Here is a 23,152-nt window from a genome sequence, read left to right on the forward strand (position 1 = left end):
AGAAAAGGAGAAAAAGCAGTGTGAATGGAGAGATTGGTGCAGGCAGCTTGGAGTCCGAAGAAAAGCCGGCCTGGCAGAAACAAAACCTCAGCCTTTATTCACTTATGGCCTCATGCTAACCCCTCCTTCTTCTTTCTGTCACTTCCTACTGAGTTTGAAGTGGTTGGGAAGCCAGATGGGGGAGGGGGTGAAGACATCTAGAAGAAATCAACTAAATGGAGGGGGCTCGAAAGTGATCATTTCTCTGTCATTTTCTGGCGGGCGCTCAGCTGCCATCCAATGTCAATAGAGATCACATGGGAGAAGGAATGCACTGAAGCTATTATGATTATTATTTTGTATAAATAATATAATTTATTATTTGTTATTATTATTTTCTTTTTTTACTAGGAACTTCTAGAAGTACCTTTCCTTCCCATAAGTGAATAATCTTAGCCCCAACCTTGTTACCTCCAGGGACCATTTGCTTGGACATATTCATGCTTTTAACGTATCACATCTCACAAAATCTTCAGCGAGTCAAATGACAGGGTGCCTGGCACATCCTGCTTGAGCATCGTACCCTCAGAATCAGTATTTGAATTTTGAAAGGTTGCTGTTTTCCGGGCCCCGTGATCAAGGCATCCGATCAGAATGACTGTAAAATACCCCAAACTTCTATGATAATTTCCCTCGCGTATGATCCGGGCACCCAGACGCAATGCTTAGGACAGATCCAGATTATTTGGTAAACCGATTGAAAACCAAGACCTTATGGGAAATGTTCCTTCATCTCGCAGCAGCTGTATCAGTTTGTGAGCAAAAATCACATTCGGGTCTTTATGGAAGACAATGCAGTAAGAAATGAGGTCAAGCTGGGATTTTCTAGCTAAGTTAGCAGCTCTAAACGAAGGCAAGGCGTATGAATCTTTTGCCTTTCCGTCGTGTGAAAAACCTGCCAGGGGCTAAACTTTGTTGTTAGGTTGGCCTCCACAAGCCAGACAGGGCTAGCTGGGGTAGGAGAGAAGTGGGAGGAAGAAAGGGAAGGAAAAATGTGGCTTCCTGTGGTTTTAGGAGAGTCACAACATTCTCAGGAACTAAGAGCAAACGCATGCAAATGAAATGCAACTTCTCAGGGGGAGTTTGTTAAGACACTTCATTAGCACCGAGGCCAAGGGCAGCCCAGAGCTGATGCAAAGGAGATCTGAGGGTTTCCTTTTGTCTGCTTGGAGGTCTTCCGGGCAATGGGAGTAAAGGGGGTAAGAGGGGCTGCGGTGTCCTTGAAAGGGACCAGAACCCCAAGCCCTTTTGGCCTGAATACCAGCTTTTGTCTCCTAAGGGCCATTGCTTGGCTCCCCAAGAGTCCGTAATGAAGCCCTTGATTAAGACCTCATTAAAAGTTCATTGACATTCATGATGACTGGGGCCATCACTGCAGCCCAGGGACATGGAGGGAGGATCGGACCGCCAGAAGCATAAAATCTGGTTTGAATGCCCCCTTCTGTCCCTCCGCTGCTTTGTTTCCTTGGGTAGCTTTTCTAATCTCTTGGGACGCCCCTTTCCTCACCTCCAAATCATCTCCAACCCAGTGCTGCCGTGAGAAAGCACTTTGAAAGCTTTCCTCGTTTGGGACGTCCTCATTCTTACCCTCCACCCCATCCCTGTCTTCATCCGGTTGCCACCGGCCCTGTCACACCAGCCAAGGACACTTATGTCTTGCATCACAGCACTGTGGGGCTTCCAGAGACGGGAAAGGACTCTGAGACATATTGCCAGGTCATGGGGGAACACAAGAACCTGTCTTTGGTTTGGCGGGTGCGGATGTAATCACTCGACCCCCCCAGAAAGGACAAAGTGGAGAAAGCTGAAAGGGTCTGTAGACTGTTGATCGATAGTCCCCAAAGGGCATTCGTTGATGATTGTGAGAGTCAGATGTATCCTTTTGCCCGAATTCAAGCTCCTGGCGTCGGACCCAAGAACTCTGCACAGCAGCAAATCCCAAAGTGTGTTCCATAGAACGTTCATTCTTTCCTATGTTTGGTATTCTACCACGGAAGCAGGGGGAGGGGATTCTGGGCTGTTTTCCCCCAGCCCAGAGGTTCAGGAATCTCAAGGCCACCTTCCTGTCCCTATGGCCCCACACCGACCTCAGCCCGTGCGACTCAACACCCACGTGCTTGGTTTGGACTTAGTTAAGAAACAAAATTCAACTGAGTAAAACTGAAAGATCTTATTGGGTTCACTTGATAATTCATAAATCTGGCGGCTCCAATTGGTACGTGGAAAGGAGTTCCGGGTAGCTGTACAAAATGAAAGACTTTTAGAGGTAGCAGGAAGCGGGAACAAAGAAGTTATACTGGCCAAAACCAAAAAAAAAAAGCGGGTTCGTTACTACAAGGTCGTTTTCCTTTGGGGGACGGCAGGGATCTAGCAGGCAGGTGACCTCACCAGTGCTGGCCAGGTGATTGATCCCTGATTGACCGGTTTAAGTTCCCATTTCCAGGAAAAAGCTGAAACTCTAATTAAGTTAAGTCTTGGTTTGCTGATGTGGCACTTAGCATAGTGACTTCATATTGGGCCCATTGTCTTATTTTTTTTTAATTTTTTAATGTTTTTTATTTTTGAGAGACAGAGTATGAGCAGGGGAGGGGCAGAGAGAGAGAGTCACAGAATCTGAAGCAGGTTCCAGGCTCTGAGCTTTCAGCACAGAGACCGACGCGGGGCTCGAACTCGCGAACCGCGATATCATGACCTGGGCCAAAGTCGGACGCTTAACCGACTGAGCCACCCAGGCGCCGCCCTCCCCCCAACTGTCTTATTTTTAATAGACCTCTTCTAAGGCTGGCGTTTTCCCTTGGGAAGTCAGAAAACGGCCTCTTCTTCTCTGGACCCCTCCTTCGGCTCCTCCAAAGATTCCGCAAGAATTTCCATCTCCTAACCTCACCTCCCACGTCAAGGAGTCTCTCATTCGCCCTTTCTCACCTATGGTTTCTCTCTTCCTTTGTTCTGGGCAGAGGGAAGCTTTTCACTTTATCTTCAGCTCTTCTCATGTTGGGGTCGATGGTAAGAACTTCATGCCTGACTGCCCCACTCAAAGCCAAGTTTCTGAAAACAACCCAAAGCCTTGTTTCTCTCTTGCGGAAGAGGCATGGCTTTTAATTCTGTATTTGGCTGTAGAATTATAAAGGTCTGCTTCCGAGCTCAAAAGCCAGTGAACGGATTCTTTGTTCCGTCTGGTTCTTTCCTACTCAGAGGGCGGTATTTCTAGAGTCCCACTAGCTCTATGGTGGTGGGGATCGTAGCAATGTCTGCGGAAAGAAGGATTAGAGGTAAAGAGCTATTTTTTAGGCTTTTTTTTGGGGGGGGGGGGTTTGGAGAACGAATGGGCATATAACACGGCATAAATCTGAGGTGTTCCATGTGTTGGTTTGATACATTTTTATATGGCAATATGATTACGACAATAGCTCTAGCTGGCACCTTTACCGCGACACATAATTATCAGTTCCTGTCTGTGTTGAGAACAGTGAAGACCTAGTCTCTTAGCAACTTTGGAGTTTGTAACACAGCACTGTGGGCGAGAATCACCATGCTGCACTTTTTTTAATGTGTATTTGTTTCTGAGACAGAGAGAAAGAGACAGACAGAGACAGAGACAGAGCATGAGCGGGGAAATGGCAGAGAGAGCGGGAGACACAGGATCCACAGCAGGCTCCAGGCTGTCAGCACAGAGCCAGACTCGGGGCTTGAACTCACAAAGCGTGAGATCATGACCTGAGCCGAAGTCGGACGCTGAACCGACTGAGCCACCCAGGTGCCCCCCCCCCCCCCGCCCCCCGCTGCCACCCATGCTGAGCATTAAAGCTCTGGTACTTTCTCTGTCCACTGGTTACAAATTTGTACCTTTAAATAACATCTCCCCAACCCCCCTCCCCCACCTCCCAGTCCCTGGTAACTACTCTGTTCTACTCATTCTACTCTGTTAGTACAACTTCAGTTTGTTTTAAGTTCCACATACAAGTGATATCATACATTATTTATCTTCCTCGGTCTGACTTATCTCAATTAGCATAATGGCCTCAAGGTTCATCCATGTTATTGCAAATGGTAGGATTTTCTTCTTTCTCGTGGCTGAATAATATTCTACTGTGCGTGTGTGTGTGTGTGTGTGTGTGTATCACATCTTCTATATCAGGTGATGGACCCTTAGGTTGTTTCCATATCTTGGCTATTGTGACTAATGCTACAGTGAACTTGGGGGTGCACGTATCTCCTCAAGAGACCTATTTCATTTCCTCCAGATATATGCCCACGGGTGGCGTTGCTGAATCATGTGGCCGTTCGATTTTTAGGTTTTTGAAAGAAACTGCCTTCCTGTGTTCCATGGTGGCTGTACCACTTACACTCCCACCAACAGTGGGTAAGGGCTCCCTTTGCTACACATACTTGGCATTGGCCAGTAGATTGACACTGTTCGTTCCTCTCCTCCCAAGTGCAGGATGAATAAAAGACATAGAAATCAGATGGAGATCGATATTAGCTTGATTACTGATAAAAACTGGGCTGGATGACACGGGCTAGATACACAGCCCAGGGGGCTTGCGAATCCCTTTGCCCCCGAATTTGCTAACTTGCTCCCCTGGTCACTGCCCGGCTTGAAGCCCAGAGGCCTTCCTTGCTACTCCTTGGAGAAGCAGAAGTGGCTTACAGTATGTGGAGAGGCTGGTTCCAAAAGAGGTCCAGCAGGCCTGGGGTTCTTCTTCAACACTCATCAATTAGGTCAGTCCTCCTCCCTTGGGAAGGAGAGCACAGGAGAGGACAGAAAGAGTGGGAATTTTCCTTTGAACACGTAGAATCAAAGCCAAGAATCCTAAAAAATATACATGGAATGAGAAAAACACCCCCATTGAATACCAAAACATTATTTGCTAACAGCATCCTAATCAAGTTCTGAAACCAATTTGCTACGATTTTACCTGAGAATTCTTGTACCTATATCCCTAGGTTAGATCGCTCACCACTTGTGTTCTGTGCGCAATTCTTGCTAGGTTGTACTCAAGGCATTGTGGCATCACGGTGTGCATTATGGCTTCCATTTGCCCCTCCAGGGCCACCTCTACCCTTCTACACCTGCTCTTTGCCCTAGGAGGCTGACTCACATGGACCACATCAATGGATTCCATTGACCTATGGCTTCCATTTGGGTTTGGCCAATGAGGAGCCCAGAAAGCAAATTGGAAGGTAAAAGGGAAATGAGGTGAGGGCGTCCATTCTCCCAACCCCTTCTTTTCAAGGTCAAGGGAAGCTGTTTAGATGCCTGGAGATCACAGCTCCTGTCAGGCCCTCCTACTAGTTTCTGATAATCACCTCTCCCATCCCCCCTTCAAGCCGAGGGTTGGTAACAAGACTGTATACCCATCTGGCATTTCTACACTCTCTCCACACCTTTACTGAACTCGCTTCAAATTATCTAATGCGAGTGTGACATCTGTTGTGTGTGTGTGTTTTTTGTTTTTTTTTTTTTTTTGCTGGAAGCTGACTGACACGTGGGTAGGCTAAGTTAGTAAAATGAACTGGAAAGATTTCTATTTTTATCTATGCTCCGGAACACATTAAATATTGCAAGAATTTGCTAGTCTTTGAAGGTCAAAGAACCTATCTTTAGTGGCTCTTGGCCTGGTATTTTAAGGATGGGATAGTTCTTTGACAAATGTTTAAAATTTTTCTCAGGGTTATTGTTTTATTTAGTTTTCTTCTTGCGTCAAGCTTGGTAACTGCTATTTCCTAGAAAATCGTCCGTCTCCTTCAGAATTTTAGATGTATTGGCATGGTATTGTTCAGAATACCCTGTTTTACTGTTTTAATCCCCTTAGAATCTATGGTCACCTTTCGTGTTCACTTCTAATGTTGTATAATTATTTTCCCTTTTTTTTTTTTTTTTTTTTTTTGCTTTGGTTAAGTTTACTCTAGGGGTGTGTGTGTGTGTGTGTGTGCGCGCGTGTGTGTTAGTTTTCTTCTAAAAAATTTCTTGATTTTTAAAAAAGTTACTGCAACCCATTACCTTGCAATAACCCACCACTAAATTTGAAAAAATACCCACTACTGAGGCCCTTGTGCATATGCGTACCAGTTGGCGTAAGAGAGGACATTCAGGGAGGCACTAATAACAATTGGAAAAAGAAACAATAGCTGGAAACAAAACTGGCCACGGACAAAAGAACGGCTAATAAGCTGTGACACATCCACACAATGGAGTATTATTCGGAATGCCAATGAATGAGGCCCGGCTATTCAAATCACCTCAATGAAGCCTCAAAGCGTGACGTTGGGCACATTGGGCCAATTGCAGAAGCCATCTTGCAGTATGGTTCCAAGTTCACCATTATGGAAGGACGTATACATATCTGATAAACTGTCAAGATAAGCAAGACAATAATAAGCAGAATTCAGGAAAATGGTTATTTGAAGGGCAATTCGGGGAAAAGAGGGAGATCAGAGAAGATTACAGGGAGCTTCAAGAAAGTTGCTAATGTTCTACTTCATGAAGCAATTCACCGGTCTTTATTTTTTTTATTTTGCGTCATAACTTCAATATGCTACTCGTGTATTTTGGGATGTTCATATAGTTCTTTTAACATGTACAATAAACTTTGTAAATAAACATTAAAAATTTAAAATAAAAGGGCGCCTGGGTGGCTCAGCTGGTTAAGCGTCCGACTTCGACCCAGGGCATGATCTCACGGTTTGTGGGTTCGAGCCCCGCGTCGGGCTCTGGGCTGACAGCTGGGAGCCTGGAGCCTGCTTCGGATTCTGTGTCTCCCTCTCTCTCTGCCCCTCCCCCGCTCATGCTGTCTCAAAAATAATAAATAAACATTTAAAAAAATTTTTTTAAGTACTTCTTTGGCAATATTTTTCAGAAAATGTGTAGCAATAGTATTTTTGATGAGCTTGTAACTTCAGATTAATTGGAACTTTTTGGTTCACAAGCATTTCCCTTAAAAATTTCGAGATGATTTTCTGCAGTCATCTGACATATAGAGTTGCTGACAAGGCTGTGACAAACACATTTTTTTTTCACTCATGAGAACAAGAACATTTTTTTTTCTTTAATTAACGACTATTTTTCCAAGTTGAAAATTCAGAAGTTCAACAGAATGTGTCTAGAGAGTGTTCTGTTTTGATAATTCTGTCTGCGATTCAGTGAACACTTTCCCATCTGAACACCCTGCACTTTCTTCCTTCATTTCATAAATTTCTATCACTTTCGGATTATGGCTTGCCATTTATTTGCTCTGTTCCTTCCCTGTGGGTTTTCTATTTATATACACAGAGAAACAGTGCAGTATAGTGGTCATAAGCATCAGATCTGGAATCAGAAAAATCTGGATTGGAATCTGAGACTGGCCACTTTTTAGCCCTCTGACCTTAGGCCAATTTATTAATACATCTAAATCTTAGTCTACGCATCCCAAAATAAGGACAATAATAATACTTAACGGGTTGTTAGTAGAATTAAAGGAGCTCACACATGTAAAAAGTGTACCAGAATGCCTGACTTAAAAAAAAAAAATGCTGGGGCGCCTGGGTGGCTCAGTCGGTTAAGCGGCCGACTTCGGCTCAGGTCATGATCTCGCGGTCCGTGAGTTCAAGCCCCGCATCGGGCTCTGTGCTGACAGCTCAGAGCCTGGAGCCTGTTTCAGATTCTGTGTCTCCCTCTCTCTGACCCTCCCCCGTTCATGCTCTGTCTCTCTCTGTCTCAAAAATAAATAAAACGTTAAAAAAAATTTTTTTAAATGCTTACTAAATGTTGTTCATCATTGTTTTTGGTTTGTTTGGTTTTGGCTTTTGGAGGTTTTTTTTTCCCCCAGAGAAACTTTTAACCTGTTTGGTTTATTATTATATAAAACAATATAGAAAGTTTAGCTACCATTTATTGAGACCCAACTGCCAGGCATGCCAAGCATTTTACATATATTTTCATATTTAATTTCCACCCCAGCCAATGGTGTAGGAACCTATTTCTTAATTTAAGAAGAGTTAACATACAATACTATATTAGTCTCAGGCATATAGCATAGTGATTTGATATTTATATACATTAGGAAACAACTATCGATAAGACCTCAATAAGTCTAGTTACCGTCTGTCACCATACAAAGTTGTTACAATATTATTGACTGCATTCACTAGTCTGTACATTACATCCTCATGACATTTCTTTTATACCTAACCTATTTTGTCCATTCCCCCTACCCCACTCCACTCTGACACCCATCACTTTGTTCTCTGTATCTATGAATCTGTTTCTATTTCGTTTTGTTTTCTCAGATTCCACACTTAAATGAAACCATGTGGTATTTGTCTTTCTTTGACTAATTAATTTCACTCAGCATTAATTAATGCTAATTAATTATTTCTTTGACTAATTAATTATTTCTTTGACTAATTAATTTCGCTCATGCCCCCTAGGTCCATCCATGTTGTTGCAAATGGCAAGATTTCATTCTCTAAGGTTGAGAAATATGGATTATATACACATACTACATCTTCTTTATCCATTCATTTATCAATGGGCATTTAAGTTTCTTCCATGTCTTGGCTATTGTAAATAATGCTACAATGAACATGCGGATGCACATGCCTTTTCTAATTAGTGTTTTCATTTTCTTCAGATAAATACCTACAAATCGACTGGCTGGATCTTATGGTAGTTTGATTTTTAATTTTTTGAGAAACCTGTATGCTGTTTTCATGGTGGCCGCATCAATTTACATTCCCATCAATAGTGTTCAAGGGCTCCCTTTTCTCCACATCTCTATCAACACTTGTTATATATTGTTAGTTTTGATAATAGCCGTTTTGGCGGGCGTGAGGTGGTATTTCATTGTGGTTTTGATTTGCATTTCCTTGATGATGAGTGATGTTGAGCATCTCTTCGTGTGTCTGTTGGCCATCTGTATGTCCTCTTTGGAAAACTGTCAGTTCAGATTCTCTACCTATTTTTTTAAAATCATATATTTTTATATTGAGTTGTGTGTTTTGTATATTTTGGACGTGAACACCTTACTGGGTTTACCATTTACGAATATCATCTCCCATTCAGTAGTTTGCATTCTCATTTTGTTGATGATTTCCTTCACTGGGGAAAAGCTTTTTGGTTCGATGTAGTCCTGTTCGCTTATTTTTGCTTTGGTTATCCTCGCCTAGGAGACCGATCTAAAAAAGTATCCAAGACCAATGTCAGGGAGCTTACTGCCTATGTTTTCCTGTAGGAATTTCATGTTTCAGGTTCTTACATTTAAGTCTTTAATCCATGTTTAGTTTATTTTGATGTAAGAAACTGGTCTGATTTCATTCTTTTGCATGTAGCTGTCCAGTTTCCCAACCCATTTATTGAAGAGATTGCCTTTTTTGCATAATACATTCTTCCTTTTTTTTCCACATAGATTAATTGACCATATAAGTATGGGTTTGTTTCTGAGCTCTCTATTCTATAACATTGATCTATGTATCTGTTTTTGTACCAGTACCGTACTGTTTTGCTTACTACAGCTTTGTAGTATAGTTTGAAATCAGGGTTAGTTCTTTCTCAAGATTGCTTTGGCTATTTGGGGTCTTTTGTGGTTCCATACAAATTTTAGGATTATTTGTTCTTGTTCTGCAAAAAAAAAAAAAAAAAAAATGCCATTGTTATATTAATAGGGATTGCACTGAATCCATAGATTGCCTTGGGGTGTATGAACATTTTAACAATATTAATTCTTTCAGTCCATAAGCACCTTGTATCTTTCTTTCTATTTATTTGTATTATTTGTAATTTCTTATATCAGTCAATGTTTTATAGTTTTTAGAATACTGGTCTTTCAGTTCCTTGGTTAAATTTATTCCTAGGAATTTTATTCTTTTTGATGGAATTGTAAATGGGATTGTTTACTTAATTTCTTTTTCTGATACTTGATTATTAGTGTATAGAAATGCAACTGATTTCTGTATATCAGTTTTGTATCCTACGAGTTCACTGAATTCATTTATTAGGTCTAACGGCTTTTTAGTGGAGACGCCAGGGTCTTCTATATACAATATTGTGTCATCTGCAAATGATAATTTTACTCCATCTTTTCCAGATTGGATGATTTTCTTTTTCTTGCCCAACTGTTGTGATTAGAATTTCAATTTTTTGTTAAACAGAAGTGGAGACAGTGGGCATCCTGGTCTTATTCCTGATCTTATAGGAAGAAATTTCAGCTTTTCACCCTTGCCTATGATGCTAACTGTGGATTTTCATGTATGGCCTTTATTATGTTGAGATATGTTCCTTCTATATTCACTTTGTTATGAATATTTATCATAGGGGTGCCTCTATGGCTCGGTCAGTTAAGCATCCAACTCTTGACATCCAGGCTCACGTCATGATCTCATGGTTCATGAGTTCAAGTCCCGTGTGGGTCTCTGCACTGACAGTGTGAAGCTTGCTTGGGATTCTCTCTCGTTCCTCTCTCTCTGCCCCTCCCCTGTCCATGCTCTCAGTCTCTCAAAATAAATAAATAAACCTAAAAAAAGAATATTTATCATAAATGAATTTTGAATTTTGTTGAGTACTTTTTCGGCATCTATTGAAATTATCACATGATTTTTATCCTTCATTTTGTTAATTAGGTATGTCATTTTGACTTGCAGATATCAAACCTTCCTTGCATCTGTGGAATAAATCCCACTTAACCATGGTATGTGATCCTTTAAATATACTGTTGGATTCAGTTTGCTAATATTTTGTTCAGCATTTTTGTGTCTAGGTTCATCGGGGATATTGGCCTGTAATTTTCTCTTCTTTATTGTGTCTTTGTCTGGTTTGGGTACAGGAGAAATGCTAGTATTGTAGAATGAATTTAGAAGTGTTCCTTCTTCAATTTTTAAGAGTAGCTTGAGAAGGATAGGTATTAACTCTACTTTAAGTGTTTGGTAGAATTCACCTGTGAAGCCATCTGGTCCTGAACTTGTGTTTATTGTGCTTTTAAAAAATAACGTTTCTTTATTTTGAGACAGAGAGCATAAGCAGGGGAGGGACAGAGAGAGAGAAGAGAGAGAGAATCCCAGGCAGGCTCTACACTGATAGCATAGAGCCTGATGTGGGGCTCCATCAATGAAATCATGACCTGAGCTGAAATCAAGAGTTGGATGCTTAACTGACAGAGGCACCCAGATGCCCCTGTGCTTTTTAAAATTATTATTATGGATTCAGTTTCATTACCAGAAAGTGGTCTGTTCAGATTTTCTATTTCTTTCTGATTCAGCCTTGGAAGAGTGTATGTTTCTAGGAATTTATGCATGTCTGATAGTTGTCCCAGTTCATTGGCATAAAATGCTTCATGGTAGGTCTCATAATCCTTTGTATTACTGTGGTGTTAGTTGTAACTTCTTCTTTATTTCTAATTTTATTACTTTGGGCCTTTCTCTTTTGCTTTTTGTTTTGGGTTTTGTTACTGTTGTTGTTGTTGTTGTTTTAATGAGTCTGACTAAAGGTTTATCAATTTTATCTTTTCAGAGAACCCGTTCTTAGTTTTATCAGTCTTTCCTTTTGATTTTCTTAGTCTTTATTTCATTTATTTCTGCTCTGATATTTATTATTTCCTTCCTTCTGCTAACTTTAGGTGTTTGTTGGCATTGTTGTTGTTGTTGTTGTTTTGCTGTTCTTTTTCCATAGTTTCCTTACATGTAAGGTTACATTGTTTATTTGAGATTTTTCTTATTTCTTGAGGTGGGCCTGTATCACTATAGACTTCCCTCTTAAAACCATTTTTGCTGCATTCCATAGATTTTCAAATGTTGTGCTTTCATTTTTATTTGTCTCATGGTATTTTTTTCATTTTTTCTGTTTTTTTTTTTTTTTTTTTTTTTTTTTTTTTATTGACCTATGTTGTCTAGTGTCCACACATTTGGGGTTTTTTCCAGTTTTCTTCTTATAATTGATTTCTAGTTTCACTGCATTGTGGTCCAAGAGCATGCTTCAGATGATTTCAATCTTCCTAAATTTGAAACTTTTTGTGGCCTACCAAAATCTACCTTGGAGAATGTTCCAAGTACTCTTGAAAAGCACGTGTGTTCTTCTGTGTTTGGAAGGAATGTTTTGTACATATCTATTAAGTCCATCTGTTCTAATGTGTTATTTAAGGCTGGTATTTCTTCAATATTCTTCTGTCTGGGTGACCCATTCATGGATATAAGTGGGGTGTTAAAGTCTCCTATTATTCCTGTGTCACTTTCGGTTGCTCCCTTTTTTAATTTATTTTTTGTTTTTTTATTTTTCTTTTTCTTAGAGAGAAGGAGTGTGGGTGGGGGAGAGAGGGAGAGAGCGAGCGAGAATCGCAAGCAGTCTCCATGCTCAGTGCAAAGCCCAACACGGGGCGCGATCCCACGACCCCGGGACCATGACCTGAGCCAAAATCAAGATCTTATCTGTTAGTATTTGCTTTATATATTTAGATACCCCAGTGTTGGATACATAAATATTTACATGTGTTACATCTTCTTGTTGAACTGATCTCTTTATCATTATGCAATACCGTTCTGTATTTCTTGCTTCTCCAGGAAACTCCGTCTTCCCTTCAATTCTGAATGATGACCTTGCTGGGTACAATCTCCTCAGTTGTAAATTATGTTTTCTTTTCAGCACTTGGAACTGCAAACCTTCTGGTGAAAAATCGGTTCTGGCCTTTTTTTTTTTTTCTTTTAATTTCAAAACATGGTTGAATTTTTATTGCACCTGTGGCTTTGCTTGGAGATCTATAACTCGCATCGGAGATTTTCGAAATACATTATATATTAATTTTCTCCTTTTAATAAACGCAGAGGTGTTCATGAAAAGAAGATACTTCATAATTGTACGGACACCAGAAGGAAGTAACTTATTACAAATACATACAGGAAGCTATCTTTCATCAACCTCATAGTACAGGGGCTTTTAATCTTTGTCTCTTGTGACAGGCTTATCAGAATGATGAATAAATAGTCTTAGGGGATCTCCTTATACATATCTAATTGCTTCACTCTTTCTGCTTTTAAGGCTCTCTATCTTTCTTTTTTGATAGTTTCATAATAATGTGTTTTGGTGTAGATATCTTTGAGTTCTTCTTGTTGAAGACCTTCTGTGCTTCCTAGACCTGGGTGTCTGTTTCTGCCTCCAGAGTAAGAAATTTTTCAGCTCTTATCACTTTAAATAAGTCCCCCCCCCCACTTTATCTCTCTCTTTTCCTTCTGGGACCTCTATAATGTGAATGGCAGTACACTTGATGTTGCCCCAAAAGTCCCTTAAACCACCTTTGTTTTTTAAATTATTTTTGTTTATGTTTAGTTTGGGTGATTTCCGCTACCCTATCTCCCGGATCCTTGATCTGTTCTTCTGCATCTGTAATCTGCTTTTGATTCCCTCTAGTGCGCTATCCACTTTAGTTTTTGTGTTCTTCAGCTCTGATTGGTACTTTCGTGTATCTTCTGTTTGTTAAAATTCTATGTGTTCTCCATTCTTCTCCCAAGTTTGCTAACCACCTTCATGACCATGACTTTGCACTCTCTGTTGGGTAGATTGCTTATCTCCATTCTGTTTAGTTCTTTCTCTGAGGCTTTGTTTTGTTCTTTCATTTGGAGCACAGTTCTCTGTCTCCTCACGTTTCCTAGCTCTGTTTCTATGTATTAGGTAGTTCAATTGTATCTCCCAGCCTTGAAGGAGTGGCCTTATGTAGAGGTCCTGTGGATCCCAGAAGCACGATCCCCCTTGCCTACTAGAGCTAGGTGCTCCAAGGGTGCTCCCTTTGTGGACACATGCACCCTTTTGTTGTGCTGCAGCCATAACTACTGTTGGCATGCTGGTGGGTAGGGTTTTTGTTCTGTTGACTACAAGGCCTGGCAGAGGCACAGGATTGTGTGGGGCTGTCAGTGGGATGTGACCCCTGGCCTTAGCAGTCTAGAGGGAGGATTCCAAAATGGTGCCATCCATACCAGCATGGCAGAACAAGATAACAAAAATGGCTGCCAGCAGTGTCTCAAATCCCGGAGGAAGTCTAGCTGCCTCCCCGTCTCTCCAGTAGGCACTCCGAGATTAGTAAGGGTGTCTCCTTCACCTTTGGTCTGTGTGCTGCTGATCTGGTGTTTTTGTACCGAGTTTCTAGATCAAGTGAGTCTGTGCACAAGCCCCTTAAGAGTGAGTGTTCTCAACGGTTTTTTAGTTTTCCTGGACATTTTCTCTGTTGTTTCACAAAATCGGGTGTTTTGGGGGCTTGTCTTTCCTGTGAAGGATCTAAGGATTGGGACAGCTGATGTGGACTTGAATTTCTCACTCCTCAAGGAAAAACTCCATATCTCTGAGTTTCTTCCTGACTGTGGAACACTGTATGTTGGGTGTGGTTTCTGTTCCTTAGTGAGATCATGTCTCTTCCTCTTCTACCCATCTTGGTGCAGTCCCTTGTTACAGAAGCTCTGTTCATCCAATTTCTTGGTCCCCTTCAGCGGGAATTTTTCCACAGGGAGTTGTAGACCATGGTGTCCATGGGTGGAGGTGAGTTCAGGATCTTTCTACGCTGCCATCTTGAACCCTCCCTGGTCATCATTGTTATCATTGTTCTCTCTGGATTACGGAATCCTTGTCAAATTCATTTCATTCTTATACAACAGTTCCATGAGACACAATATTTTCAACTTGGCCAGCCAGAAACTGTTTGTTACTTCTTCATGTTTGGGCACATCTGTATCCTTTTAGTTTGTGTTCCCTTGGGTAGAGGTCAGAAATTCACTTACCTAAACTCGAGGCGAGGACACAGACACGTGATCTCTCAATACCGCTAGTAATATTTAATCACAAAGGACTGCAAAGGCAGAGGCGTCATCTGAAAGCTATTTCTGGTGCAGATCATGGACGTCACATCTAACTTTCAGAGGCTACGCTTGTTCTAAAGGTGGTACCCGCTGCCCAGTTATAAGTAACAAGGTGAACTCTCTCTGCTGAGCAGGGGTAGTGATAGGGTCTCCCTGGACAATCTTCTCATGTGACTTCAACTACTGGTTATTACTGACCCCATACTCGTGTTCTCTGGCCCTCTTGAAGAATGAGTGAGGTACCTGATTGTCATGAGTTTTGTTGTGTATGTCTCTCTCAAACTTCACATGTTGACGCCCTAACCTCCAGTACCTCAAAGTGTAACTGCATTTAGAGATAAGGCCTTGGTGGGGGTCGGGGGTGGGGCGCTTGGGTGGCTCAGTTGGTTAAGCCTCCGACTTCCGCTCGGGCTGTGATCTCATGCTTCATGAGTTCGAGCCCCGCATGGGGCTCTGTGCCGACAGCCCAGAGCCTGGAGCCTGCTTCGGATTCTCCGTCCCTCCCTCTTTCTTTGCTCCTCCCTTGCTTTCTGTCTCTCTCTCTCTCTCTCTCTTGCTCGCTCAAAAATAAATAAACATTAAATTTTTTTAATTTTTAAAAAATAAAGGTAAGGCCTTTAAAGAGGTGGCTAAGTTAAAATGAGGTCATCAGAGTGGCTCTTGATCCAATCTGACTGGCTTCCTTCTAAGAAGAGGAGATTAGGACACAGGCACAGGCAAAGAGAAGACCATGTGAAAACAGGGCAAGAAAATGGCCATTTGCAAGTCAAGGAAAGAGGTCTCTCCAAGAGGAAACTGAGCCTGTCAGCACCTCGGTCTCAGACTTTCAGACTCCAAAACCATGAGAAAATAAATTTCTGTTGTTTAATCCACCCAGTATGTAATATTTTGATATGGTAACTTTAACAAACTAGTACATTGATATGGGTCAACATACTTCTTTTCCTACTTGAATTCACCAAAATTGGTCTGGTCGTTTGAAACTAAGAACACTGAGCCTGTGTGTCATGTAATTATAAAAATGCTTTCCACTTCTGACATGGCTGAGGAAGTTCCTGTTGGACCAGTCTTCCTGCAGATTACAAGCGTAAACTCTGGACAAAATTAAGCAAACCAAAATTAAAAATTAAAAGTAACAACCCCAACTGAAGACACTGGAAAGCGACCAAAGGCAGGCATATTCTGGCAGATGCTCGGCCCTTGATTTGAGGGGAACGGCCCTGAATGTTTCCCCTTTTTCACAACTTCTAGCCTGAAAGCAGGCCCCTGTCTTTGCCATTTGGGGATGGCAAAAACTTTGATAGAAAATCTTCTGGGTTTGGGCCCAAAAAACTGAAAGAAAGTGTTTGAGGGAAACACAAGCACTGGAAAGTGAGGAAGGAAACGTAGATAGGACAGAGCCAGAGAAGGGTGCCCCAAGTTCTGTGTGTACGCTTGGATCACATTTCTGGCTAATTCCCAAACCACACACGTATGGGAGAGGCTCCAAGCAGCTTAGCTAAGGATAAAATAACAGCTGAAATTTGAGCTGCTGTCCCCAATTCTGCAGTTTTATTCCTACCAAATGAATTGCCTGCTAAAATAAACAGAAGTCAATCCTCTTTAGAGGAGTATTTAAAAACTCCGGAGTCTCTGTGATATAACAGTTATAGTGTCCAGGATACATTTCAAAATAACATTACCTATGAAAACAAACAAACGTCACCTATTCTCGAGCGATAGAACAATCAATAGGGACTCCTCCAAGATGACCCAGGTGTTCGAGTTAGGGTTTTAAACCGTTATTATGACTATGCTCTAAGCAGTAAATGAAAATAAGCTCACAATGCATGAAGAGATAGTAATTTTTAGTAGAGAAACAATGGCAATGAAATATCTCAATGGAAATTCTGGACCTAAAAGAAATTAATGTTTGAAATAATTATATAAATACATAGATAAAATACAGAGACATCCATCGGAATCTAAAATAAGAAAGTGCCGGGGCGCCTGGGTGGCTCTGTCGGTTAAGTGTCCGACTTTGGTTCAGGTCATGATCTCGCCGTTGGTGACTTCAAGCCCCGCGTCGGGCTCTGTGCTGACAGCTCAGAGCCTGGAGCCTGCTTTGGAATCTGTGTTCCCCGCTCTCTCTCTCTCTCTCTCTGCCCCTCCCCTGCTCATCCTCTGTCTCTCTGGCTCTCAAAAGTGAATAAATGTTAAAAAAGAATTAAAATAAGAAAGCGAGCAGCAGCCTCCAGGAGGCAAATGTTCTCTTTCAGTCTAGACTGTTACCCAGAACCTAGGAGAGAACACCTTGGCCCATGACCCTTCAGAGTCTGCCAGATACATCATGAGAGGGTGAGCAGAAAAGATGAATTCACTGGCAATAATTGCCTTATTTTACCAAGACAGAACTTTCTCTAAAGGCGAACTGTCATTTCGTTTGAAAAGAGAAACTTACAAGTAAAAAGCATATAATTTCAGAATATGTGCCCGTCCTTCCCCAAAAAGGTATAGTTGGCAATCTTACCTTGACATATCTGAAAGGGGAGAGGAATGGAGAAGAGGAGGATGTATTTGAAGAATACTGATGCGATAAAACTACCACGCAAAACGCTGGGGCGCCTGGGTGGCTCAGTTCGTTGAGCATCCGACTCTTGATTTTGCCTCAGGTTATGATCTCGTGATTCACAGGATTGAGGCCTGTGCCCAGCTGTGCACTGACAGCTCGGAGCCTGCTTGGGATTCTCTCTCCCTCTCTCTGCCCCTCCCCCACTCGTGCTCTCGCTCTGCCTCTCTCTCTCTCAAAATAAATAAACGTTATTTTTTAAAAATCTTTTAACGCTCATTTACTTTTGAGAGATGGAAAGAGACAGAACATGAGTGGGGGAGGGGCGGAGAGAGAGGGAGACCCAGAATTGGAAGCAGGCTCCAGACTCCAGGCTCCGAGCTGTCAGCACAGAGCCCGACGCAGGGCTCGGACCCACGGACCGCGAGATCATGACCTGAGTGGAAGTCCAACGCCCCATGGCGGCCCCAGCCACCAACGCACCCCAATAAACATTTTTTTCAATAGCATGTTTCAAAACAGAACAAAACAAAATGATATTTAATGGTACTACATCATCAGCAATTGTTTTCTCGATACACGTCTTTGAATCTGAGATCCACAGTTTATATTATCGTGTGTGTTGATACTTCCTTTTTATTTTAATCTAGTTTCACATAATCTTTTTTTTTAACGTTTTATTTTTTTATTTTTTTATTTTTGAGACAGAGAGAGACAGAGCATGAACGGGGGAGGGGCAGAGAGAGAGGGAGACACAGAATCGGAAGCAGGCTCCAGGCTCCGAGCCATCAGCCCGGAGCCTGACGCGGGGCTCGAACTCACGGACCGCGAGATCGTGACCTGAGCTGAAGTCGGACGCTCAACCGACTGAGCCACCCAGGCGCCCCATAATCTTTTTTTTTTTAATTTAACTTAACTTAATTTTTTTCCACGTAGTCTTTTTTCAGTGAACGGAAATTCTTAATACCATTTTGCTTAAGTTATAATATTCTGAGTTAACAGAGAGGAAGGAAAACTCGACACCTTCTTACGTCCCAACTACCTGTGGGCTGGGAAGAAAACCAGTGACAGCAGAAATGGTTCAGATGATACAGGCATCAGGAAGGAATAGATGCGGCTTTATACCTGTGCTCCAATGGAGCTCAGAGCCCTGGAGACCAACGCGAGGCGAAAGGAGTTAACTGCCTTGGTGAGAACTTTGATAGGAGTCAGCCGTGGGGGGACAGCTTAGTACCCTCCGATTGTAGCGTCCTGAGGAAACAAGACACACAGGTTGTGACTCGACCTGCGAAATATGTAAAACCCACGCTCGCATCCTGGAATTCAGTCGGGCAACCAGAGCTGATTAAAAACTACTGAACTAGCGTCCTAGGACTTCCGGCCCAAGAGCGCTTCAAAGTGTCTTCCGGGTCACCCACTGGGATCCTTCGATCTTCCCCTGCCTACCAGACCTGGAACTGAGGGTTTCATTTTCCGGCATCAGCCAGGCCCACTTTGCTCAAGACGATCACGTTTAGAATTCGTATTGCGCTGAGCCTTCCGAAATGGATGATGGCTTAATCGGGGGAAAATATATGTGCATGCTTCCTAGACAAGTCACATGTGGCATTTATACATCACCTCGTCATTATCGTATCTTCTAATTCATGTCATCTAATTCTGATGATGGCTTTCAGCACAAACCAAAGCGTTTACTGCCTTTATTTTTTTCACTTTGACGGTGGTTTCATCCTTATGCAATCTCACATGGTTTCCATAATTCACTTTTTAGAGAGGTGATGCCATTGTGAATCTTATTAAAACACCAACTGGGAGATTTCGTTTTTTGAAAGTCTCTCCATTCCACGGGGTAATTTTGTTTTGAAGGAGAGAATTGCTTTCCACCATATTGCTTCTTTCCTTGAACGGCTATGTATTTTCAAATGACTCAGCTAAACGTGTTTTTTTTCCAGCTTTGCAAAGGGTGTTGATCTAGCATTTGGAGTGGAGATGCATTATTTTCAGGAATTGCTTCTTTTAATACTTTCTGCCCTTCTGGGAGAAAGGAAGTATTTAAATTTACTTCCGTGTCTCTTTGCCAGATCAGAGACCCAGCAGCACGAAGAAAGAAGGGAGTTGTATCCCTTCGTCATATAATTTCTCTTTCACATTTATTGTGGTAGTTGGAATGAACCTGGTCCACAATCCCAAACTCTCGCTAACACATCTCCCTTGGTTAGGACCCATTTGCTTTATGTTGGCCATGACCGCCACACCAAGTACATGCTAGAAGTGAGCACCGAAGAGTATGTCCAGCGGTGTGATCTCCTGGAGGTGTAGGTGACATTTGTGTCCTAACCCATCTTTCCACAGGCCCCAGCGCCCACTCTCTTGACCTCTCTGGTCTAACTTAGAAGGTCTTAAAGGATGTTTCCACTAACTTCTTAAAGGAACCATTGCTTTCCTTTTTTTTTTTTTTTTAATTTTTTAATGTTCATTTTTGAGAGAGAGAGAGACAGAGTGCAAGCAGGGGAGGGGCAGAGAGGGAGAGAGACACACAATCCAAAGCAGGCTCCAGGCTCCGAGCTGTCAGCACAGAGCCCGCCGCGGGGCTCGAACTCACGAACCGTGAGATCATGACCTGAGCCGAAGTCGGACGCTTAACCGATGGAGCCACCCCGATGCCCTGAGCCATTGCTTTCCACGTGTAAAACACATTTTAGTTGAACATTCTTTGAAATCCATCGGATATTAAGCAAATGTGCTTCACGGTTTCTAGAACGTGGTTGCTTGCTATATGGATGCAAACCTTTCTTTATTTTTAAGTAAATTTGATAATTTAAAAAAACAAAACCCAAGGAGGCGCATAAAGAGTTAAACAGGCGCAGGGGTGCCTGGGTGGCCCAGTTGGTTAAGCATCTGACTTTGGTTCAGTTCATGATCTCACAGTTCGGGAGTTCAAGCCCCACGTTGGCTTCTCTGCTGTCTGCACAAGCCCACTTTGGACCCTCTGTCCACACCCCTCTCTCTGCCCCTCCCCTGCTCTCTCTGTCTCTCTCTCTCTCTCTCTCGAATCAATAAACATTAAAAAATTTTTGAAAAGAAATGAAATACGTGTGCCCAAGTCACTATCTTTACTCAATTATAATCCACAGTGCACATAGGGTTTTGTCTCACAGCACCCTTTGTTTAAGGGAACGACTCCTTCAATTTCTGTTCACCTGGTTTAGGGGGTTAACCCCATTCCCACTACTACAGAAGTGGATACACGACCCAGGGTTGGCCAGAGTCCTCCTCGGAACTTGGCTTTGCGGAAGCTACTGGAAGAGATGCGCCCCTCTCCCTGAAGTGGGGGCTCTGAGGACCATACGGGCCGATGGCTGATGAGGCCCTTTTGCAGCCGTGTGCAGGGCACCTATCAGAACGCTTCCAAGCCAAGGCAACAATTGTCAGGAGAAGGGAAGAGACAGAACCCCGATGGTGTTCTTAAACCTCTGTTAGCCTGTGCGCCTGCGTTGGAAAAACTTCAGTCTGGTTTTCTCCACTCTCACACAAGCACCACACTCACAACCCTTCTGACCCCAGATGTGTGGGGCTTGTCCTCCACCGAGCAACTCCCTGAGATACCAGCGGGGTATCCTACAATCTCACTGCCTATGACACTATCTCCCCGAAGACAGCGTCAGGCTCCAGTGGGCTCAATCCCACTGCTTCAGATGCTAATCACAACCAGTAGGTCTCCAGGTTACCTGCAACTTCTGTCCAACTTGGCTTCAAACCAGAGGTTCCGGGACGCCATCTTGGGTGGGACTGATTTATCAGCGTGGCTCACAGAACATGGGGAAACACTTAATTATGCTTACCAGTTCATTAAAGGACATGATAAAGGAAGAGCCAGATGAAGAGGAACACGGGAAGAGTCTCGGATGGTACCCAGTGTGGGAGCTTCCATCCCCGTGGAGTTGGGGTGCGCCACCCTCCCCATGTAGGGAATGTGTTCGCCAATCCGGAAGCTCTGCAAAACCCAGCCTCTTTGGATTGTTATGAAGGCTTCCTCAGACTGCCGCGTTCGGTTATTAATCCCATTTCCAGCCCCTCTCCCCTCTCTGAAGACGGAGGGATGGGGCTGAAAATTCTAAGCTTCCAATCATCCTTGGTTTTCCTCCTGACCAGCCCTCACCCAGGAGCCATTCAGGGGCCGGCCCAGAGTCACCACATGAAAACAGACGACGCTCCCGTCGCCCGGGGAAATTACAAGCGTTTAGAAGCTCTTTGCCAGGAACCAGAAGCAGAGATCAATTCATATTTTCTATTATCTCACAGTGTCTGAGGCCAGGTTTGCCTTCTCGGATTTCCCAGTTACAAATGCTAATAAATCCCGCATCTTATCTGAGCTACTTTGAGCAAGCTAAGCTAGATTTCTGTCACTTGCATCCAAAGCAGTTCTGACAATTATAGAATCGGCCCTCCCTACTTCTCTTTATCATCACTCGATATTTTAGGAAGACGGCCTTTTCATATTCCACCTGGTTTACATGAACTATCCGGCCTCCTCCGTATCTCCTATTCTGTCAGTCATTCACTGTGAGTAGATAACAAAATCATGAGACGTGGAAGTCTGAATAAAATATTCACCGGGCACGTATTTTCTGTCAGGACTCGTGCTGGGTCCTTTATATCAGTCACTTGGTTTCATTTTTGCAATTCTCCTCTGTCACTACATTTCATTCTTACAATCCCTCTTCAGGCTGTTGATATCTGCTTCACAGACAAAGACCCCCAGGGTCTCTACACTGAACTCTAAAGTCCTTCTGCCACCAGCACACATCTTCCCTCCCACCCCCATCACTTAATTATGTCACAGAAATGAAAATGCGGTGAAGTCAGATTATCACAACAGGGCATAGAATATTACACTGCCACCTTTAGGCTTCACGAAAATCCCAGATTTTTCATAGCGTCTTTCATTTATTTTAAATAGACGTGTTAACAAGTGTCGCATTTTAAAACTGTAAGAATTGGGACACGTCTACGACGGGTCACGCATTTCCGCAACAGATTTCTTTGCTTTTTCTGGAGACGTTTGGATTGAATCAAGGGCATATTGAGGCGCCTGGGTGGCTCAGTTGGTTAAGCACCCGACTTCAGCTCAGGTCATGATCTCACGGTTCATGGGTTCGAACCCCGCGTCGGGCTCTGTGCTGATGGCTCAGAGCCTGGAGCTTGCTTCCGATTCTGCGTCTCCCTCTCTCTCTCTGCCCCTCCCCCATTTGCACTCTATCTCTCCCTTGAGAGGCACTTGAAAAACAGAAAAGGCAGGGAGAGGCTTTCTCTGAACTTCCCTGATCTGTTCAGGGAGACATCCTCCAAAGGGACTCAGTCTTCATAAATCTGCTCCCCCAGGAGCTTCACCACTGAGGGAAGACTGACCCTCGTGCCGGGAGGGGAGCCTAGCAGCTGACGCCCCACCCAGATCTCATCTGATCTCCCCTGTTCCGTTGCGAGATTAGAGGGCCAATTTGATTACTTTCCTTTTTCAGCTGACTTGCCCAGAGTAGACCCTCCATAACTATTTACTGCAGAGCGAAAAAATGAAGAAACTGCAGTTCAGGGGTAGTATGTGCGTGCACGTGTGGGCGTGTGTGGGCTCGGCCCCAGATCGCACCAGGCGTGAAAGGCAGAATCCATCTTTTCTGGCATCCGGCCAGAATATTTGGCCTGCCAACGGTAGTCTTTCCTGAGCCTCCGTCTGCTGGTCCTCCTGGCAAAGGATCCAAGCGA

This window comes from Panthera tigris, chromosome E1, assembly GCF_018350195.1.
Source record: "Panthera tigris isolate Pti1 chromosome E1, P.tigris_Pti1_mat1.1, whole genome shotgun sequence".
NCBI lineage: Eukaryota > Metazoa > Chordata > Mammalia > Carnivora > Felidae > Panthera > Panthera tigris.